This window comes from Amborella trichopoda, chromosome 1 (genome assembly GCF_054954075.1).
Source record: "Amborella trichopoda isolate Santa Cruz 75 chromosome 1, AtrichopodaSantaCruz75HAP2 v2.0, whole genome shotgun sequence".
Lineage (NCBI taxonomy): Eukaryota > Viridiplantae > Streptophyta > Magnoliopsida > Amborellales > Amborellaceae > Amborella > Amborella trichopoda.
This window is the reverse complement of record NC_142336.1, coordinates 30,558,073-30,578,828: the sequence shown is the minus strand read 5'-3', so window position 1 is coordinate 30,578,828 and position 20,756 is coordinate 30,558,073. Positions and strand designations below refer to the sequence as shown.

Here is a 20,756-nt window from a genome sequence, read left to right as displayed (position 1 = left end):
ACAGTGTCAGCCAAATGCCTTTTTTACACCAATATCATGAATTCTGCATACACAAGTGGCTCAAGTGCAAGCAATCGTGTCTGATGTGCCGATATAGTTTGTGCTTAGAGTAACTTTCTACACAGGAGGGACAAGATGAAGATATATATAATTTTCTTCTTCTCATCCTTTTTAAGGTGAGTTAGCTTAGATTGAAAGTGAGGTCCGCTGACATTGGTTTTCATTCATGCTTTTTGGAGGAAGGGATGCTTTCTTGAGCAAGGAAAGTGGATATATATATATATATATATATATATATATATATATATATATATATATATATATATATATATATATATATATATATATATAGAGTTAATCCTTCAAAGAATAAAGATTAATATTAGAACAGGTTGTGATGGGTGTATTTACTAAACAAATCATTTTTTTTTATTTTAAAATTTTGGGAAAATTACAACATCCCCCCCCCCCACCCAAAGTATATTATCTATGCAACTTACCCCCTAGCTAACCTTTCCTCTCACTTTTTTCCCCACAACTACCTTTCCTCACAAAACCCCCCAAGGTAAAAAGTTATTATTTTTTAGACAAAAATGCCCTTCTCGTACAAAAAAAAGAGTCAAGTGGCGGTCCCAAGTAGCGTATTACCGGAGCGACCAATTCAACCGCCGGAGCAATGTGGCTCCAGAAGGTGTACTCCCGAAGTGCGTCCTTGTACTATCAAAGCGCTTGTCTTCATTGCCAGAGCGACCTATTCAACTGTCGGAGCGTTGTGGCTCCAAAAGGTATACTGTCAGAGCGAGTCATTGCATTGATGGAGCGCGTGTCCATTGCCGGAGCTACCTATCCAACTGCCAGAAAGCTTTGGCTCCAAAAGAAATACTACTAGAGAGAATCTTTGTATGGTCGGAGCGCATTGTCCTCAGTGCTGAAGCATTTAAATGGATTACCGGAGTGCTGTGGCTCCGGAAGGTGTATTGCCCAGAGCACGTCTCCATACTACCGCATCGCATTGTCCTCACCGCCGGAGCGACCTTGTCAACCGCTGGAGTGACCTAGTCAACTGCTGGAGTGACCTAATCAACGCACTGAGAGAGACTCGTGGGTAAAAGCCACGAGGAGAGAGAGGGGGGTAGTTTACTCTCTTTTTTTTGTTTTTTTGATTGGGGGGTATTTGCGAGGAAAGGTAGTTGTGGGGAAAAAAGTGAGAGGAAAGGTTAGCTGGTGGGTAAGTTGCATAGATAGTATACTTAGGGGGTTTTTTTGTAATTTTTCCTAAAATGTTTTAATAAGTAACTTACTCATTAAGCAAACACAAATTTAAAATTTTTACAAAAATACAATAGTATTTTGAAAGTTAGTTTTTAGGAACTTTATTTGTTGAGTGTCATTGTCATTTAGTAGGAAATTCAGCTTTATCCCTTATAGAAATGACAAAAGTAACCCATGTCATGTAGTGATATTTACAAAAATATCCTTACTTAATGAGCAAGGTATCACAAGAGCTAAACCATAAAGTTAGTAAATCTACTTTTCACAACTAATTCTATCATTAACCTTTGTAATTTGAAGGGTTGTGAACGTTAGATTATCTCATATATATATATATCTATAGGAAAAATCTTTCCAATGCCTATAGGTGAAAATAAATGGTGATTTTGCCTACCCTTATCACTGTCCAAATTTCATTGCACGGTCACAATTATCCAGTAGTGTTTTATTTTTTATTTTTTTCTACAAATCGGAATGACCTGAATTTTGGAGGGTATGTACATTTTATTGAAGCGAATCTAATAAATATATAAAAAAAATTATCCGCAAAAACTAAATTGATCAAAATACCCTAGAAACTTTTCAGGGGTATTTTGGTAAATTTTTTCATATAAAATTTTTTTTTTATAATTTTTGACGATTCCCCTATTTTTTATGAATACACGCTAATTTCAGGTCATTCCGATTTGTAGAAAAAATGAAAAATGAATCACTACCGGACAATTGTGACCGCGCGATAAACTTTGGACGGTGATGGGGGTAGGCGAAATCACTGTTTATTTTCGGTTATAGGTGTTGCGTAGTGTTTTTCATATATATATATATATATATATATATATATATATATATATCAATGATTTTATGCAACCGTTGTATAGTAATATGATGCAACAACCTTAAAAAACCATCTTATGGGCATTTGTTTGATCCAAATTTTGAAATGCACACTCTTTTAATTCTAATTAACAATCACAGAAAAAGGAAAATTTTTAAACACAACCTAGAACACATTTTTTTAGCACAATTAACATAGGTCGCTCATTTTGGTGAGATGCTTAGATCTAGGCCTTAGAAGGATTTTTTCATTTCCAATTGTTTAGATGGCTTTATTATAATTAGATGAACAATGTTAAAAAAGAAATAAATGATTTTAAGTTTATAAAGGCTAAGATCTTGAATTTCACAAATGAATGGTCTAGATTCGGTTTGAGAGGAGACTCATTTTGACCATATCAAGGGTCCAAATTGATTTTTTTTTTTTTGGGGATTAAGTATTGAGTTGAAGAGAGTGTGTGTACAAAATTTGGGGCCATACAAATACCACAAACATAGGTTTTTAGAAGTGTCGTTGCATTATACTATGATACAACCGTTGCATTAGATCATTGCTCTTATATATATATATATATATATATATATATATATATATATATGGAAAACACTTCCCCACACCTATGGGTGAAAATGAACAGTGATTTCACCTACCCTCATCACCATCCAAACTTCATCGCATGGTCACAGTTGTCCAGTAGTGTTTCAATTTTTAATTTTTTCTACAAATCCAAATTACTTGAAATTTAGAGCGTAGGTATAATTTAATGATGCGCACCTAATAAAAATATGAAAAAAAATGATTCTTTAAATATAAATTGACCAAACTATCCCCATAAAATTTTGGGAGTATTTTAGTCAATTTATATTTTGTGAATTATTTTTTTCATATTTTTATTACGTGCACATTACTAAGATGTACACACACTCCAAATTTCAGATCATTCCGATTAGTAAAAACAAAATGAAAATTAAAACACTACAGAACAACTTTGACCGTACGATGAATGGTGATGAGGGTAGGTGAAATCACTAATCATTTTCGCCTATATATATATATATATATATATATATATATATATATATATATATATATATATATATATATATATATATATATATATATATGGGAAATGACTTGTAAGACCCTCCCACACCCATGTGTGTAGGACCCCTAGGGATCACCATTAAATTTGGCACAGATCTCTAAACAAATCAAGTCCCACACCCAAGTGATAACTTTTCTAGAAATCTGTGTCAAATTTAATGGTGATCCATTAGGTTTTACATACATGGATGCAGAAAGGTCTCATAAGATCATTACTTTATATATATATATATATATATATATATATATATATAGGAAAAAGCTTGGGTGAGCCTACTAGCTCATGGAATAGTATAAGCCCAATTGCTCAGATTGAATCTGGGCCGATCTGACGAACAAGGATGTCTAGTAGTTTTTGAATTTTAATTATTTTTCTACAAATGAAAATCACTTAAAATTTTAGTCATGTGTTCTTCTCATCAAGCCGCACCTAATAAAAATATAAAAGCAACAATTTGTGAAAAACAAATTGACCAAAATACCTCCAAAACTTTTCGGGGGTATTTTAGTTAATTTATTTCATGTAAAATATTTTTTGATATTTTTCAAAGATTTACCTATTTTTGATGTATATACGCTCTAAATTTCAAGTGATTTGTATTTGTAGAAAAAAAATTAAAATTCAAACACTACCGGATATCTGTGATCGTCAAATTGTTGAGCTCATATTTTCCTGTGAGCTAATGAGCTCACCCTAGCATCTTCTATATATATATATATATATATATATATATATATATATATATATATATATATATATATATATATATATATATATATATATATATATATATATATATATATATATATATATATATAGGCGAAAATGAACAGTGATTTTGCTTACTCTCATCATCGTCCAAAGTTCTTCGTAACGTCATGATTGTCTAGTAGTGTTTCATTTTTCATTTTTTTTCTACAAATCGGAATGATCTAAAATTTGAAATGTATATACATATTAGTGAGGTTCACCAAATAAAAATATCAAAAAATAATTTAGAAAAATAAAATTGACCAAAATACCCCGAAGTTTTTTGGGGTTATTTTTTGGGGTATTTTGGTCAATGTTTTTCATGTAAAATATTTTTTGGCTATTTTTTATAGATTCATCCATTTTTTATGAACACACACTCCAAATTTTAGGTTATTTCGATTTATAAAATAATAAATGAAAAATAAAAAACTATCAGACAATCATGACTATGAGATGAACTTTGGACGGTGATGAGGTAGGTAAAATCCTTGTTCATTTTCACCTATAGGCTTTTTGTAGTATTTTCATATATATATATATATATATATATATATATATATATATATATATATATATATATATATATATATATATATATATATATATATATATATATGAGATAATCTAAACTTCACAACCCTTCAAGTTACAAAAGTTCAAGATAAAGACAGTTGTCAATGGTGGATTCATTAATTTTGTAGTCTATTTTTTTAAAAAAATTACCTTTGTGGGGCAATGTTGTAAATATGACTATAAGACAAATGGTACTTTGTCATCTCCATAAGGGGTAAAATTGAAATTTTAACTAAAAGATAAAAGCACTCTACAAATAAAGTTTCAGGACACTAACTTCTAAAATGTCATTGTATTTTTTTAAAAATTTCAAATTTACCCCTTGCTTAATGGTAAAGTTACCTATTTAAATAAATTTTAATAAAAAAGTAATCATTGTTTTGATAAATACACCTATCACAACCCTTTCTAACTTGAACCTTTTTATTTTGAAGGATTGTTAACTCTAAACAAACCCTATTGTCACAACCCAAGAAATTTCAATACAGATATTCTTGAGATGTGATAGTCCAAAACATATATACATCTCTTGATAGGACAAATTTACAGTGGCGATGTCTTACAAAGTAAATAAAAAAAGCTAGCACAACAACAATATCTTTCAAAGTTGATCTTGACTAGCACTCAAAATGAATCCGCAGTTATCCTGAAAAAATGTTTATCATAGTTTGATGAGTTTGGCTACTCAGTAAGTGATTATTATAATCCTAAAAATAATCATGGTTGAAAGATATCAATAACTTCAAAAAAGAGATCTATTAACATAAATGCATCAACAGTTTCACTTTCAATAAATGCATAATTAAGTATAATCTGAATAATTGAAATGCATATAACACTTTAACGGCATTGCATAATTCAAAGGATTTCACAAAATACCCTACTGGCGTCCCAAGTAGGTCACCTATATACCCCATCAGCGTCCTGATGGGTCCACTTAATCCCTATCGGCGTCCCATATAGGTCCACTTAATCCTTACAGGTCCACTTATACCTCACCAGCGTACCGGATGAGTCCACTTAATCCCTACCGGCGTCCCGGATAGATCCACTTATACCTCACCGGCGAACCGGATGAGTCCACTTGCATACTTAAATTATTTCTAAATTTCTTTCAACATTCGAAAGCAGCAAATATCATGTACTCAACATATCACTGAAACCATGAATTAACATTAACATTAACATGAATTTCACTGAAACCATTAATAACAGTCACTTTCAATAACATTTCAAAAATAACCAATCAAATATTTTGGGCTCAAATTTAGAAAGGTAGCAGTTTGTAAAGACGTTCTAGCATAATTGCCAATTTAATATGTATAGAAAAACTCTTATAGATTTTAAAGAATACGGAATTATCACAATTTATGGGATATCAATTCACAATTAAACATTTCACAACAATGCTATAATCAATTTGCAAAAATATCAATTTTAAAATAATAAGGCAGTCATGTGCACATGAAATTTACAATGTCTAAATATTCAAAAACAGTAGAAAGAAATCTTACAATTTTACTAACAGCAGAAATATCATATTTATTTCTAATAATTTTACAGCATTTAAAATTTCTAACATAGTTAAAATATCACAATTTTATTAAACAGATTATTTTTCAAAACAATGAGGTCACTTGCGCATAAAATTTATCGTGCTTAAATTCATGATAATAAGCGGAAATAATTATTTCATTTCATTTTTAAAAAGAACGGATTATTTTTTAAGATAATGAAATCACTTACACACAAAACTTATAAAATAAAGATCTTGGACGGAAATATCATTATTTATTAAAAACAGGCTATTTTTCAGGAAGACGATGTCACTTACACACAAATATTTGAGAGGGAGCTTCCGATAAAAATTCGGCTAGAGAGAGGAGTTCATTGTGTTTCGACCAGAGAGAAAAATCTCATAAGTTTTCTAAGGTAAGAGTCCTCACCTCTCTGAATTTAAATTTTACTAATATATTATTTTATTCTTTTTATTACGTTACAGGTGTGAGCGTTAGCTTACGCTTTAAACGCCTAAAGCCCACGTCCTTTAGTGGACGTGGCAAGAGCAAGGAAGCAACAAAGCTTTCAAACCAAAAGCTTTTAAAAGTAACGATGGTCCTTAAGGACCATCATGTTCAAACGAATTGTCATGTATTAAAAGTTTCTTTTTCTTTTTTTCTTTTCTTTTTTTTTTTTAAAAAAAAAAATTTAAGATTGTTACATTCTTTCCTCCTTAAAGAAATTTAGTCATTTAAATTTATGTACCTGATTACTGAAAAAGATAGGGATATTTTTCTTTGATATCGTCTTCTCTTTCCCAAGTGGACTCTTCTCTTGAATGGTACTGCTATAATACACGGACTAAAGGAATCTCCTTCTTGCGCAACACTTGCACTCTTCTATCCAATATCAAAATTAGCTGCTCAATGAAGGATAGGTCCTTCCTGATCGGTAAAGGTTCATATTTCAAGATATGAGATGGGTCGGGCTGATATTTTCGTAATGAAGATACATGAAAGACATTATGGACATTTGCCAATTCGGGTGGTAAGGCAAGTCTATAAACGACACCTCTGATTCTTTCCAAGATTTCAAATAGTCCGATGTAACGTGGGCTCAGCTTTCCTTTCTTGCCGAATCTCATAATGCTTTTTATTGATGAGATTTTTAGGAAAACTCGATCACCTTCCTCAAATTCAAGATCTCTCTGTCGATTATCGGCATAACTCTTTTGCCGACTCTGATCTGTCTTGAGCCTTTGACGAAATAATGCTATTTTATCTGTGGTTATCTAGACAATTTCTGGTCCCAAAAGCATTCTTTCACCAACCTCGTCCCAATAGATGGGTGACCTGCATTTCCTTCCATACAGGGGTTCATATGGTGCCATCTGAATACTGGCTTGGAAGCTATTATTATAAGCAAACTCAATCAGGGGTAAATGGTCATCCCAGCTTCCTGTAAAGTCAATAACACGAGCCCTCAACATATCTTCCAAGGTTTGGATGGTCCTCTTCGATTGTCCATCAGTTTGGGGGTGAAAGGCAATACTAAAGGTGAGTCTCGTCCCCATGGCTGACTATAGTCTAACCCAAAATTTAGAAGTAAACCGAGTATCCCTGTCTGATACAATACTAACCGGAACTCCATGCAACCGCACCATTTCCTTAATGTACAACTGGGTCAGTCGATCCAAAGTGTACGTCGTGCGAATCGGTAGAAAGTGGGCAGCTTTGGTCAACCGGTCCACAATGACCCAAATGCTATCATATCCTGAATTTGTTTTAGTTAAGCCAGAGACAAAATCCATAGAGATGTGCTCCCACTTCCATTCTAGTACGGGTAAAGGCTGCAACAACCCAACGGGCCTTTGATGTTCAGCTTTTACTTGCTGGCATGTTAGGCACTTAGATACAAATAGTGCTACTTCGTTTTTCATATTGTTCCACCAAAAGGTTTTCTTCAGGTCTTGATACATTTTAATACTTCCAAGATGTATCGTATAACGAGAGTAATGTACTTCTTCCAAAATAGTTTTCTTCACACTCTCATCATTCGGAATAGAAATCTGACCCTTGAATCTTAACAAATCCTCACTACATATAGAGAATTCGTCTCTCTTTCCTTGCTTCACCTCTTCTATAATTGTTATAAGCTGATGGTCTTTCTTTTGTGCTAATCGAATCTGTTAGATTAATTGGGGTTCTGCCTTAATGTTGGCAATCATACTTACCACACCATTAATGGACAGAGTCGGATGTCAATCCACTATTTCCTCTAACAATCTCATTTTTTGGATCATTATATGAGCTAAGACTCCCGTAGATTTTCTACTTAGAGCGTCGGCCACAATGTTAGCTTTTCCTCAATGATAATGGATTGTACAATCATAATCTTTTAAGAAATCCATCCATCTTATCTGACACATATTTAAATCCTTCTGAGAGAAGAGGTATTTCAAACTCTTATGATCCGTGTATATTTCGAATTGCTCACCATATAGATAATGCCTCTATATTTTCAAAGCGAATACTATTGCAGCTAGCTCCAAGTTATGAATTGGATATTTTTTCTCATATTCTTTCAACTGTCTGGATGCATATGCCACTACTTTCCCATATTGCATTAATACACAGCCCAAGCCTTTATGTGAAGCATCACTATAAATCACAAATCCCCCACTCCCCTCAGGAATAGTTAAAATAGGTGCTGAAGTTAATCGAACTTTTAGTTCTTGAAAACTCTCCTCACATTCATTTGTCCACTCAAATTTGACATTTTTCTGTGTCAATCGAGTCAATGGGGCTGCGATTCGAGAAAATCCTTCTACAAATTTTTTGTATTATCCTGCCAATCCCAAAAAGCTTCGAACTTCAGTCACATTACTTGGTTGTTTCCAATTAACAACGGCTTCAACCTTTGAAGGATCAACTGATAGACCTTCCTTTGATATGACATGTCCTAAAAATGTCACTTGTTCAAGCCAAAATTCACATTTACTAAGTTTTGCATATAATTTCTTTTATCTTAATATTTGCAATACCATTCTTACATGCTGCTCATGTTCCTTCTGATTCTTGGAATAAATTAAAATATCATCGATTAATACCACAATAAATTTATCCAAAAAGGGCTTAAAGATCTGATTCATCAAATCCATAAATGCAGCCGGTGCATTGGTTAATCCAAAACGCATGGCTAAAAATTCATAATGGCCATACCTTGTTCTGAAAGCTGTCTTGAGAACATCTTCACTTTTAATCTTAAGCTGATGGTATCCAGATCTAAGATCAATTTTTGAAAACACTTATGATCCTTGTAATTGATCAAATAAATCATCAATTCTAGGTAATGGATACTTATTTTTCACTGTCACTTGGTTCAACTGTCTATAATCAATACACAATCTCATAGTCCCATCTTTTTTTTTGATAAACAGTACTAGAGCACCCCAAGGTGAGACATTGGGCCTGATAAAACCTTTATCTAATAATTCTTCCAATTATTGTTTCAGTTTCTTAAGTTCTGTAGGTGCCATTCTGTAAGGTCCCTTAGAAATTGGTGCTACCCTTGTCAATAATTCTATGGAGAATTCAATTTCCTTGTTAGGCGGTAATCTTGGCAATTCTTCTGAAAAAACGTCGGGAAATTCTCGGATAACCGGAGTGGTATCCAAATTTATTTCTTCCTTCCTATCTTCTTTTATATATGCAAGAAAGCCTTGACACCCTTTTCGAAGGAGGCGATTAGTTCAAATGCAATAGATTAAATATGATGGGGAGTCTTCTTTGACACCATTGAAGTAAAATACTGGTTGATTCGGAATGCTAAAGGTAACCATTTTCGTATAACAATCAATACTTGCATGGTATGCAGAAAGCCAATCCATGCTTAAGATTAAATCAAAATCTTGAATTTTCAGGAGTATTAAATCAACCAACAGTTCCTTTCATTCTATCTTTGTTACACATGATCTATACACTATATTGGTGTTAATTGAATTTCCCATCATTGTGGCTACCTCTAGAATGTATTCTAATTGTTCTGGTTCTACCTTTAAGTGGCATGCAAAGTGTGATGACACAAATGAATGAGTAGATCCAGGATTAATCAAAACATGAGCTACTTTTTGGAAGATAATAAGAGTACCTTGCATCACTGATTTTGAAGCCTGAGCGTCTTGCTCAGTGATTGCAAATACTCTTCCCTTCATCTACGGCTTTTGAGCTATCTCTCCCTACTTTGGACGCTGTTGCATCTGTAAGCTAGGACATTGTCTAATCTGGTGTCCCAATTTTTCACTTTTAAAATAGGCTCCGGTATTCCAATAACAAGGGTTGGGTCCATAGTTTTTCCCACATTTCTTACATGGTCCTATTGGGCTTTGAAGTGGCAAGGGCCTTGGCTTCTTGTTTGCCCTTTCAAACTGTTGTCGATTAGATGATGTGGGTCTAACATGGCTCTTCTGATTTTTCGTCTTTTGGTAATCTTCAAAATCTTTTTCGACAATTTGGGCTCGATCCACTATTTCAGCATAAGTATTTAATTTCAAAACTGATATCGTGCTTCTGATAACTAGCCTGAGACCCCTTTCAAAATTTTTCACCTTTCTTGCCTCATTGTTAATCATATGTGGTGCAAACCTTGCCAATTCAGTAAACTTGGCATCGTACTGTGCTACTGTCCGATTTCTTTGGATTAATTCCAAAAATTTCATTTCTTTTTGGTCACGAATAAAATCTGGGAAATATTTTTCATTAAATACCTTTAGAAATACTTCCCAAGTCAAGGGTTTATTTTCTTTGACCAATACTCCTTTTGCCATTCGCCACCAGTGTTGTGCTTCACCTTCTAACATAAAGACTGCCAAGGCCACTTTCCTATCATCAGGACATTCCATTACCTCGAATATTTTCTTCAATTGTATAATCCATCCCTCGGCTTCTAGTGGGTTTACAGCACCCTTAAAAGAAGGTAGGTTCAATTTCTTAAATTGTTCCATATTACTCCCACCATTTCTTGTAACTGACTACCTGGGTGGATTGTTGTTTTCTATCTGATGTTGCATTAAAGCAACCATATTTTTCAAGGCTTTGAGAATTCCTTCCATATTGGCTTCAGCTATTCTGGATCTTGACTTTGTCCCCTGTCTGTACACAAAATAAATGTGATTTTAAGTACATTCTTTTTAAATTTCTTAAGAATCTTAAACCTATTGCTTTGATACCATAATTTGTCACACCCCAAGAAATTTCAATAGAGATATTCTTGAGATGTGACAGTCCAAAACATATATACATCTCTTGATAGGACAAATTTATAGTAGCGAGGTCTTACAAAGTAAATAAAGAAAGCTACCACAACAACAATATCTTCCATGGTTGATCTTGACTAGCACTCAAAATGAATCCGCATTTATCCTAAAAAAATGTTTATCATAGTTTGATGAGTTTGGCTACTCAGTAAGTGATCATCATAATCCTAAAAATAATCATGGTTGAAAGATATCAATATTTTCAAAAAGGAGATCTATTAACATAAATGCATCAACAGTTTCACTTTCAATAAATGCATAATTAAGTATAATCCGAATAATTGAAATGCATATAACACTTTAACGGCAGTGCATAATTCAAAGGATTTCACAAAATACCCTACTGGCATCCCAAGTAGGTCACCTATATACCCCATCAGCGTCCTGATGGGTCCACTTAATCCTTATCGGCGTCCCAGATAGGTCCACTTAATCCCTGCAGGTCCACTTATATATCACCGTCGTACCAGATGAGTCCACTTAATCCTTACCGGCGTCCCGGATAGGTCCACTTATACCTCACCGGCGAACCGAATGAGTCCACTTGCATACTTGAATTATTTCTAAATCTCTTTCAACATTCGAAAGCAGCAAATATCATGTACTCAACATATCACTGAAATCATTAACATGAATTTCACTGAAGCCATTAATAACAGTCACTTTCAATAACATTTCAAAAATAACCAATCAAATATTTTGGGCTCAAATTTAGAAAGGTAGCAGTTTGTAAAGACATTCTAGCATAATTGCCAATTTAATATGTATAGAAAAACTCCTATAGAATTTCAAGAATACGAAATTATTACAATTTATGGGATATCAATTCACAATTAAACATTTCACAACAATGCTATAATCAATTGCAAAAATATCAATTTTTAAATAATAAGGCAGTCATGTGCACATGAAATTTACAATGTCTAACTATTTAAAAACAGTAGAAAGAAATCTTACAATTTTACAAACAGCAGAAATATCATATTTATTTCTAATAATTTTACAGCACTTAAAATTTCTAACATAGTTAAAATATCACAATTTTATTAAACAGATTATTTTTCAAAATAATGGGATCAGTTACGCATAAAATTTATCGTGCCTAAAATTCATGATAATAAGCAGAAATAATTATTTCATTTCATTTTTGAAAAGAACGGATTATTTTTCAAGATAATGAAATTACTGACACACAAAACTTACAAAATAAAGATCCTAGACGGAAATATCACTATTTATTAAAAACAGATTATTTTTCAGGAAGACGATGTCACTTACACAATAATATTTGAAAGGGAGCTTCCGATAAAAATTCGGCTAGAGAGAGGAGTTCACTGTGTTTCGACCAGAGAAAAAAATCTCATAAGTTTTCTAAGGTAGGAGTCCTCACCTCTCTGAATTTAAATTTTACTAATATATTATTTTATTCTTTTATTACGTTACAGGTGTGAGCGTTAGCTTACACTTTAAACGCCTAAAGCCCCCGTCCTTTAGTGGACTGGCAAGAGCATGGAAGCAACAAAGCTTTTAAACCAAAAGCTTTTAAAAGTAACGATGGTCCCTAAGGACCATCATGCTCAAACGAATTGTCATGTATTAAAAGTTTTTATTTTTTTTTTATTTTTATTTTTATTTTAAAGTTTAAAATTGTTATATATATATATATATATATATATATATATATATATAGAAAAATGGTGAGAAATACAACCTCACGTACGAACTTCATGTACGCCCAACAGCCTCGATTTGTCATCGCCTCTTTCCTATTCTCTCTCTCCCATTTTCAAATAAAGAATTTGACACATTGTAGCCTAACGATGTACCATCTCTCTCCCCCATTTTCAAAATAGAAACCATGCACTACCATTTGCTTAGCTGTTTTGTAGGCTCTGCAAGCCATTGCTTTTTACAAATAAAAACACGCAAACTAGCAAAAGAAAGGCCCTTGGACTTTGAAATCTTACTACATTAAAAGGGTAGAGAGAGATAGAGAGATGACAACAGGGTAGAAAGAAATGATAACAACATAAAGAGACGTGATAACAGTGTAGAGAGAGGAGCAACAGTAGAGTAGAAAGAGAGAGAGAGATGACACATGGTAGACAGAGTGGCGACAACAAGGTAGAGCGAGAAGAGAGACAACAAGGTAGAGAGAGGCAACACCATGGTAGAGAGAGACAACAACAGGGTAGAGATAACAACATGGTAGAGAGAGGTAACAACATGGTAAAGAGAGAGGGAGCAGCGGTGGGGCAGTGGCAAAGATGGTACATATAGAGAGAGAGAAGGAAAGAGAGTATACTAGTGTATTAGGAAAGGGAGAAAGAGAAAAGCAAAGAGGGCCCTTTATTTGAAAACAGGAAATAGAGAAGGAAAGAGTGTCGTGGGATTAAGGATGGGAAATCGGGGCCATTGGGCATATGTGAAGTCTTTACACGAGGCTGCATTTCTCATTTTATATATATATATATATATGGAAAAATTTTTCCAACGCCTATAGGCATTAAGGAACAATATTTTGGCCCCCTTCCCCCCCTATATCCACCGTGTGTTAAATTAATTCAAAACGTAAGGCCATGATTTATTTTTAAAACCTCCTACCCCCGCGCGCGAAGGAGCCATTCATTGAAAACCTTCAAACCTCACCTAATATCAGTCGTACCCCATTTCCTCCTGCATGCTCCATCTCTCTCTCTAGAATCAAAGGTTTTCTCTGCGAAGCTCCCCTTTTCTCGCTCGTCCTCATCACTGAGAAGCTCCCCCTCTCTCGCTCGCCTTCATCTCTGAGTAGTTGTGGCTCGCTCTCGTCTCTGAGCAGCTGTGGCTCGCCCTCGTCTCTGAGTAGCTGTGGCTGTTGGCATCTAGAGAAACACACTTAGAAACATTGGATTCAAGATTAGGGCACCGAAATTGGTGAGTAAATACAATTTTATTTGATTTATGGTCTATAGATCACCATATAAACCCTAACTTTGATTGGAAAACTTTATTTTCTGAATAAAAAAAAAAAAAATTCAATTCATTTCTCTCATTTTTTTCTGTTGAAATCGCCTGCATCTATCCTCATTGGTATTATTTTCTTTGCTCAAATACGAAGCCACAATCTCTGAATAAACAACGATCCCAAATAAAAAATACCCAACTCAAAATTTTTTAGCAGATCCCAAATTGAAGAGTTCTAATAAAACCTTATGTTTTTCCCTAATAAATCACCAAAAATAGGAGTGGAAATCACAGTCACAGAAAATGGAACAGAAAACGACATATGGGAGAGGAAATTTTGGGTTTGGTTAAAAATAAATTAAGTGATTTTAGATTATCACAGTTTAAATCAAACCCTTATCATGAATAAACACCAATATTTCTCTTTGATGTCTAAAAGAATGCCAAAGTTTGTGATTAGATCCCAAAATGGGATTTGTGAATGAAGGACTCTGTTTCAGAGTGCTAGATGCAAAATCAGTGAGTTTAAATCAAAATTTACTCACTAAATCACCGTAGAAAATGCTTAAAAAAGTACGTATGGAAGAGAGAATATTTTTTAGGACATTGTGCATTCGTTTGAATGAGATCATTGTTATCAAGGATTTGGAATTTTATAATACGAACAATAATTTGGTAAGCCTTTTGGTCTTTTACCTCATTGCATTTAATGAACAATGGTAACCATTTTTTTTTCTTTGGAGTATTCGTATTTGATCTTATTTATATTTTTAATTTGTAAAATCTATCAAGGAGTTGTTGTTAATTAGCTAAATTTTATGAGTTGATGTTGTCATTACTATCATTAATAATATTATGTTCCTTTTCCAATGAAATTCAGTGTTTTTTCTTTAGATTATTACCTTTTTTTTTTTAGGGCCATAAAATCTGAATTAATGCCAAATTACATGTTGTGGGTTTCAGGTAAGCAGTTGTATCTGTTTCTAGATTTGGTCTCAGTTCAATGCTTGTTGTTGGACACACTTGCTGATAACGCTCACACACACCCTCTTACATTTAGAATTCGACAAGTTCTTTCCAAAATTGAAAAACTTGGGCAATTCGACTAAGTTTTGGCTGTGACTAAGTCTTTTTATTCTCATAATTGGGTTATGGCTTATCTTCCCTTTTCTCATTGACTAATACATTTTATTATCATATACACCACCAATGAGCTTAGAAAATAAAGGGAGCTTAAGGTTTTTGTATGATGTGTATAGCGACATGGATGATACATAAGATTTTCACACTGTCTTAGCAAACTGGATAGCAACAATGCAGGAATAACAGATGGTTTTTCAATGTGTGGTGGGGATTTTGCTGAAGTCTATGGTGATCAAAGTCAAGAAGCTATATGAATTACTTTTTCTTATATATGAATTACTCTGCTCAGCAGACATCCTTCAACCTCCAGAGGCTCTATCTCTCTCTCTAAAAATGATCACAAATTTTTGAGTTTTTCAGGTGCGAGCAAGGATCGAAGCCACAGTCCTCAAATTCCTCCATCTATTGGCTTCTTCGACTCCGACAGTCGCCGATCTTCGACTGGTCAGCCTCTTCTTCTTTCTTTCTCTATGCCTTTCACTCACTTTTCCTCAATTTTTTAATGGCATCCATTGAGTTGAGTTTTATTTCCCTACTTGTTGGATGCTTATTTGGAGCATTTCCTTTCTCCTGCTGTAAATGAATTGGATGTCACTTCCACGTGCTCTACTCATTCACGGTCGTAGTTTTGGCTTTCTAATTATAGTATTACAATTTCTCTGATTTTGCTTTAGATTGTGTAATAGACAGGTGATAATTTCTAGTTTCTGCATAATCTTATTTTGATTTTGGAAATTTTTTGTTTTGGTATTCTAATTCATACTTCTTCCTATCAGAAAATGAAGAAAAGAAGAAAATTGTGTTTTCTTTGAACTGTATTGTTTGTTAATTTCGGTGAATATATGGAAAGTTCTAATCTATGGCCATGATTTAATTCTTTCCGTGAGTGAGCTAATGGAACTGGAACTCTAGCTTATTTTGTTTGATGCATGATAATATAGGGAATTCGTTGGACATAAACTGACATCTTGGGCAGGTATAAAGGCCTCTTCACATATTATAAATAATTAAGTGAATTTTTTTCCATTTTTAAGCTCTTCTATTAAATTTTCTGAGAAAGTAAATCAATGAAAGTACATCCTATTCAGAGCTTTCAATTGTGCCTTATTGTTTTGAGAAATTTGGATGTAACAATTTATGGGATTAGAAGCTAAGCCAAAATGACAGTACTACCGTGTGAGTCTAAAGTTTGAACAAAAATTTTAGCATGTCAAGTTTCCATGAAGGAGTTTTAACCCTCAAGCAAACTAAACTGAGCTACCTACAAAAGAATAAATCTCTCATTTTCTCTGTCTTTGTACAGATGTTTGTTTTGATACTAATGATAATGAGAAAATGACAGTGACAACATTACTTAAATAGTGTATCCCACATGCCTGTCTATTGAACTGCCCTGGTTTTCTTGAATATCACTTATTCTTCAAAAATGCTATACATGCCCTTAATTTTGAATTCTTTTGAGAAAGAGCTGCCACATTTGATGGGATTTGAGTCTAAGCATATTATCTATCAAACATGGTAGTGATATTAAGTACTTCTGAATGGTTTGTTTGTATGATTGTTTGTAGAGTTATGTTTTTTTATTTTCTTATGATATTTGTAATAGTTGTGAAGGGTGTCTTGATCATTGTACTTATGAGTAATGCACGGTATGCAAGTATCTCTGACGAATAAAAGATAAATAGCAGTTATATAGAGTTTGTGGAGAACATGATGGGGTAAGATGCATCTTATGCTCTCTCCGCCAAACTAAACTGTAACTTTAATGCATTAATATAGGGAAATCACTGAAACACGTTATATTCGTAACTTTCTAAGCTGTTGATTGTAGAATGTGTTTTGGAAGGATAGTCATGAAAAAGAAAGGGCAATTCTTTGCTCTGTTTTTTTTTTTTGTGGTAATTGTTCATTATCTTTTTTGTTTCCTTGGACTTGGGTGGTTTGGAATTTAAACATGCATTCATGGGTGTTGGACTAAAAGTTGCAGAATAGTCCAAAGTCCAAACAATTTACATGAGTGGTTTTATCCTTGTGACTGTGTGATCTTCACTCTCTTAATTTGCTCGGTTATTTTTTTGATGAATAGATTTTTTTTTTCTTCATTAATAAGCAGGGTTTAAGTTCCATTTTTGCTGTTATTCTGAGAGGTTTCTCTGCATATTATCTATCCTTCATCCCAATCCCACCCGCCAATTTTTTTTTTCTTTATTTTCATCTTCTTGGGCTGCTTCATAATTTATAAAATGGAAGAGAAGCAGAGATTCAGCCTCATTCTTATGTTGCAGGGCATATTCCAGCTTTGATCCATTTGGATACACAATCAGAGTTGAGGAATGGAGTTACCATTTTGACACTCCTATTTCTAGTGCTCTTTTGATTATAGTGCTCTTTTGATTATAGTGCTTTTTATCTTACCTGGAGTTACTGCTACTGAGGCTCGGCACCTTTTACTGATTTTAGTGTCAAAATCTTGCATGATGATCTGGCTGGTTCATGCGATGCAGTAGTCACCTATTTTTTCATTGATATAGCACACATTGTTGTTGAATACATTGAAATCATATCTAGAATCCTCAGAGATGGAGGAGTAAGTTACTCTTGGTTTATACACTCGAAAAATTTCAGCATTATTTCCCTTCCAGATTATAGCCACTCCATATAACATGTTGATAAATTTTGTTTGAATTGGAGGTATCATGTTTGTTATGATCGCCTCCATTTTCTTCCCGAGATTTATTTTCGTCTAGTTGTGTGCTTTCTTGGTTTATGACTTAGCATTGGAACATCCTATATTTTGCATTTGCTCTGCATCCTTACCGCATTGAAAAGAACTTTTTCCTTTGTAACTATTGGTTATTAATATTATGAGTTGCAAATAGAAAGGATCATCAAGACAACTTACGCTACAAACCCTCGATCCATGATGCAAGTAAGTTTTTATTTCTGAAAAATGGGTGTGACAGATAGGAATCTAAAAATTGAAGGAAAAATTTGAGTCTTGTGGGACCAAATTGTTATCTGAATCTTTCATATCATATTTGTAACAGTCCTATATCAATTTATAAAAGGAGAGAGGGAAAAAAAGAGATTTAGAGGTCAAAGAAGGCCCCAGATCTCCAAAATTGAACCTAGAGTGTGCATTTTCTTCAATCTGAAAGATATGTACTTCTCACTGCATGTAAGAATATTGATGTGCATCGTGACAATTATATGATGATTTGTTTTGTCTATTGATATTTATGAGGTTGTGAAGCAACATTGAGGTGGAAAAGGGTTTTAGTAGGAACTCTTTTGAAGGTAATGTTTTGTCTATTGATATTTTTCTATATCATTCTGAATAGGATGCTTGGAAGGGCTTGCTTTTCATTGATTTCCATCCTGTATTGCAACTTCAGCTCAAGACACACCCCATGAATATGTTCAATGAAAGGACTCTCAAAGGAACATTCTTTGGAAACTATAAGCCACATTTTGACCTTCCATCTGTTGTCGACAAATACATGAAGAAGGTACACATCGCATGGAGAAGTTCATCACACATTCAGTCACATTCTAAAAAATCTTTAAGACTTTTGAATACATACTCAAAAGGGATGGCCTTCATTGCATCATTCGAATGGAAGAGTGAAATTTGAAGAAGCAAAAAGAAATAAATTACTTGTTGATGGTTGAGTCAGCTCAATTGGGTTACCTTTTTTGAAGTTTCATGTATCTGGTTTTTTTCTATTTCATGAGGTATTTAACCTCCTTGTATCTTTCCAGTGGTTTGTAAATGATTGTAATTGGTCGTTATTTAATTAATTGTAATATTTTATGAATGAAATTCTCTGATTTCTGGTATTATTCAGTTTGTCTTTTCTTTTTTTTGAGACACATAAACAGAGAGAGAGAAAGAGAGAGAGAGAGAGATCTGGTTATCTACTACAATGAAACAATATAAGCTCATTTATTTGGTTGAGACGAGAGAGAGAGAGAGAGAGAGAGAGAGAGAGAGAGAAAGAGAGAAATAGAGAGATCATTTAAATCCAAGACTTATGAGAGAGAGCTATGGTGATGTTCCAAAATAATACCTGTGAGAGTCAAAATTAATTTTTAAGAGGGCATATCCTTCAGGAGGGTTCTGGTAAGTGCCACGCTATGGCATCTTTGAAGTCATCAGTGCAATTAGAAACATATTAGTACTCACCTTAAGTCATTAGTGCAATAAAATTTTTATGAATATATCAAACACTCAACATACCAAATAAAGTGGGAATTATCTGAATATAAATACATTTCACTGTTCATGTAAACCCACATTGCATACATAAAGGTCATACATGAAAAAATAAGTCCTTTACAAAAAAATACTTTACATGCCCATAAATAGGTCACATCCAAGTAAAACCATATTTCATTATAAATGGATTCCCCTATCCATAAATCGGTCATTTACGTGACCCAAAAAATAGGTCCTTTACATTCCCCTGTAATTAGGTCCATAATATGCCCCTATAACAGGTCCTTTACATGCCTCATAAATAGGTCCTTTACATAGCCTCAAAATTATATGACTATTCAATATTCATATAACTCTGAAAGTCAATTACAAAAAAGGGTATTTACATATCTCCAAAATTTCAAAAATTAGTCTATACAAAAAATCCTTTATGCATATGTGCAAATTAAGCCCTGCAAGTCGCCATATCCTCCATTTGAATGCAGTCTCGCAATTTGTCATGTCCTCCATGTAATTGCAACCATTTCATTTGTCATGACCTCAACTCGATTCGAGGTCTTCAATTGCTATGGAAAAGAAAGATGTATTGTCAGTCCAATACTTAAAGCTGAAGATAAATAAAAACTAAAACTAAATAAAGACAGTTATGCTTATTATTTTCAAAAAATAAAGTAGACAAGCACTTACATCCCACGTGTCTTCACCGGACAATTACTCCTGTCATGCCCACTCTTATTGCAAACTTTACACTTACTTTCAGTGGGTAGCCTTTCTTCCGATTGGTTTTTTTGTGTAGAAGCCTCTTGCCCTTTCTCCCATGAAGGTTTTCTCCTTTTAATCCTTGGTCGTCCAACTACTCGTGCACATGGTGGATCAAGTACAAGGGGGGAGGCATCAACTGATCTAATGTAGTCACATATTTCATCTTCAGCGACACTTCAATGAGTGGAGGGTAATGGTGCAATAATATTTGACAATTGCTCTCTTGTTGCATTGACATCCTCAGCTAACTTGCATAAACCCAACTTCACTTTTTCAAATAGATCATCACTTTCTAGTGTTGGTTCTATAATTGTTCTTACAATGTCATAAAGCT

At 33.7% G+C, this 20,756-nt stretch overlaps 1 long non-coding RNA gene across 1 annotated transcript; it reads left to right on the top strand.

Moving 5' to 3' along the window:
- Positions 1–13,741: 13,741 nt before the first annotated feature.
- Positions 13,742–19,284, top strand: LOC110007518 (uncharacterized). Its single transcript, XR_002281402.2, has 3 exons — positions 13,742–14,268; positions 15,802–15,885; positions 18,783–19,284. It is a non-coding gene; the product is annotated as an uncharacterized LOC110007518 (long non-coding RNA).
- The last annotated feature ends 1,472 nt before the right edge of the window (positions 19,285–20,756 follow it).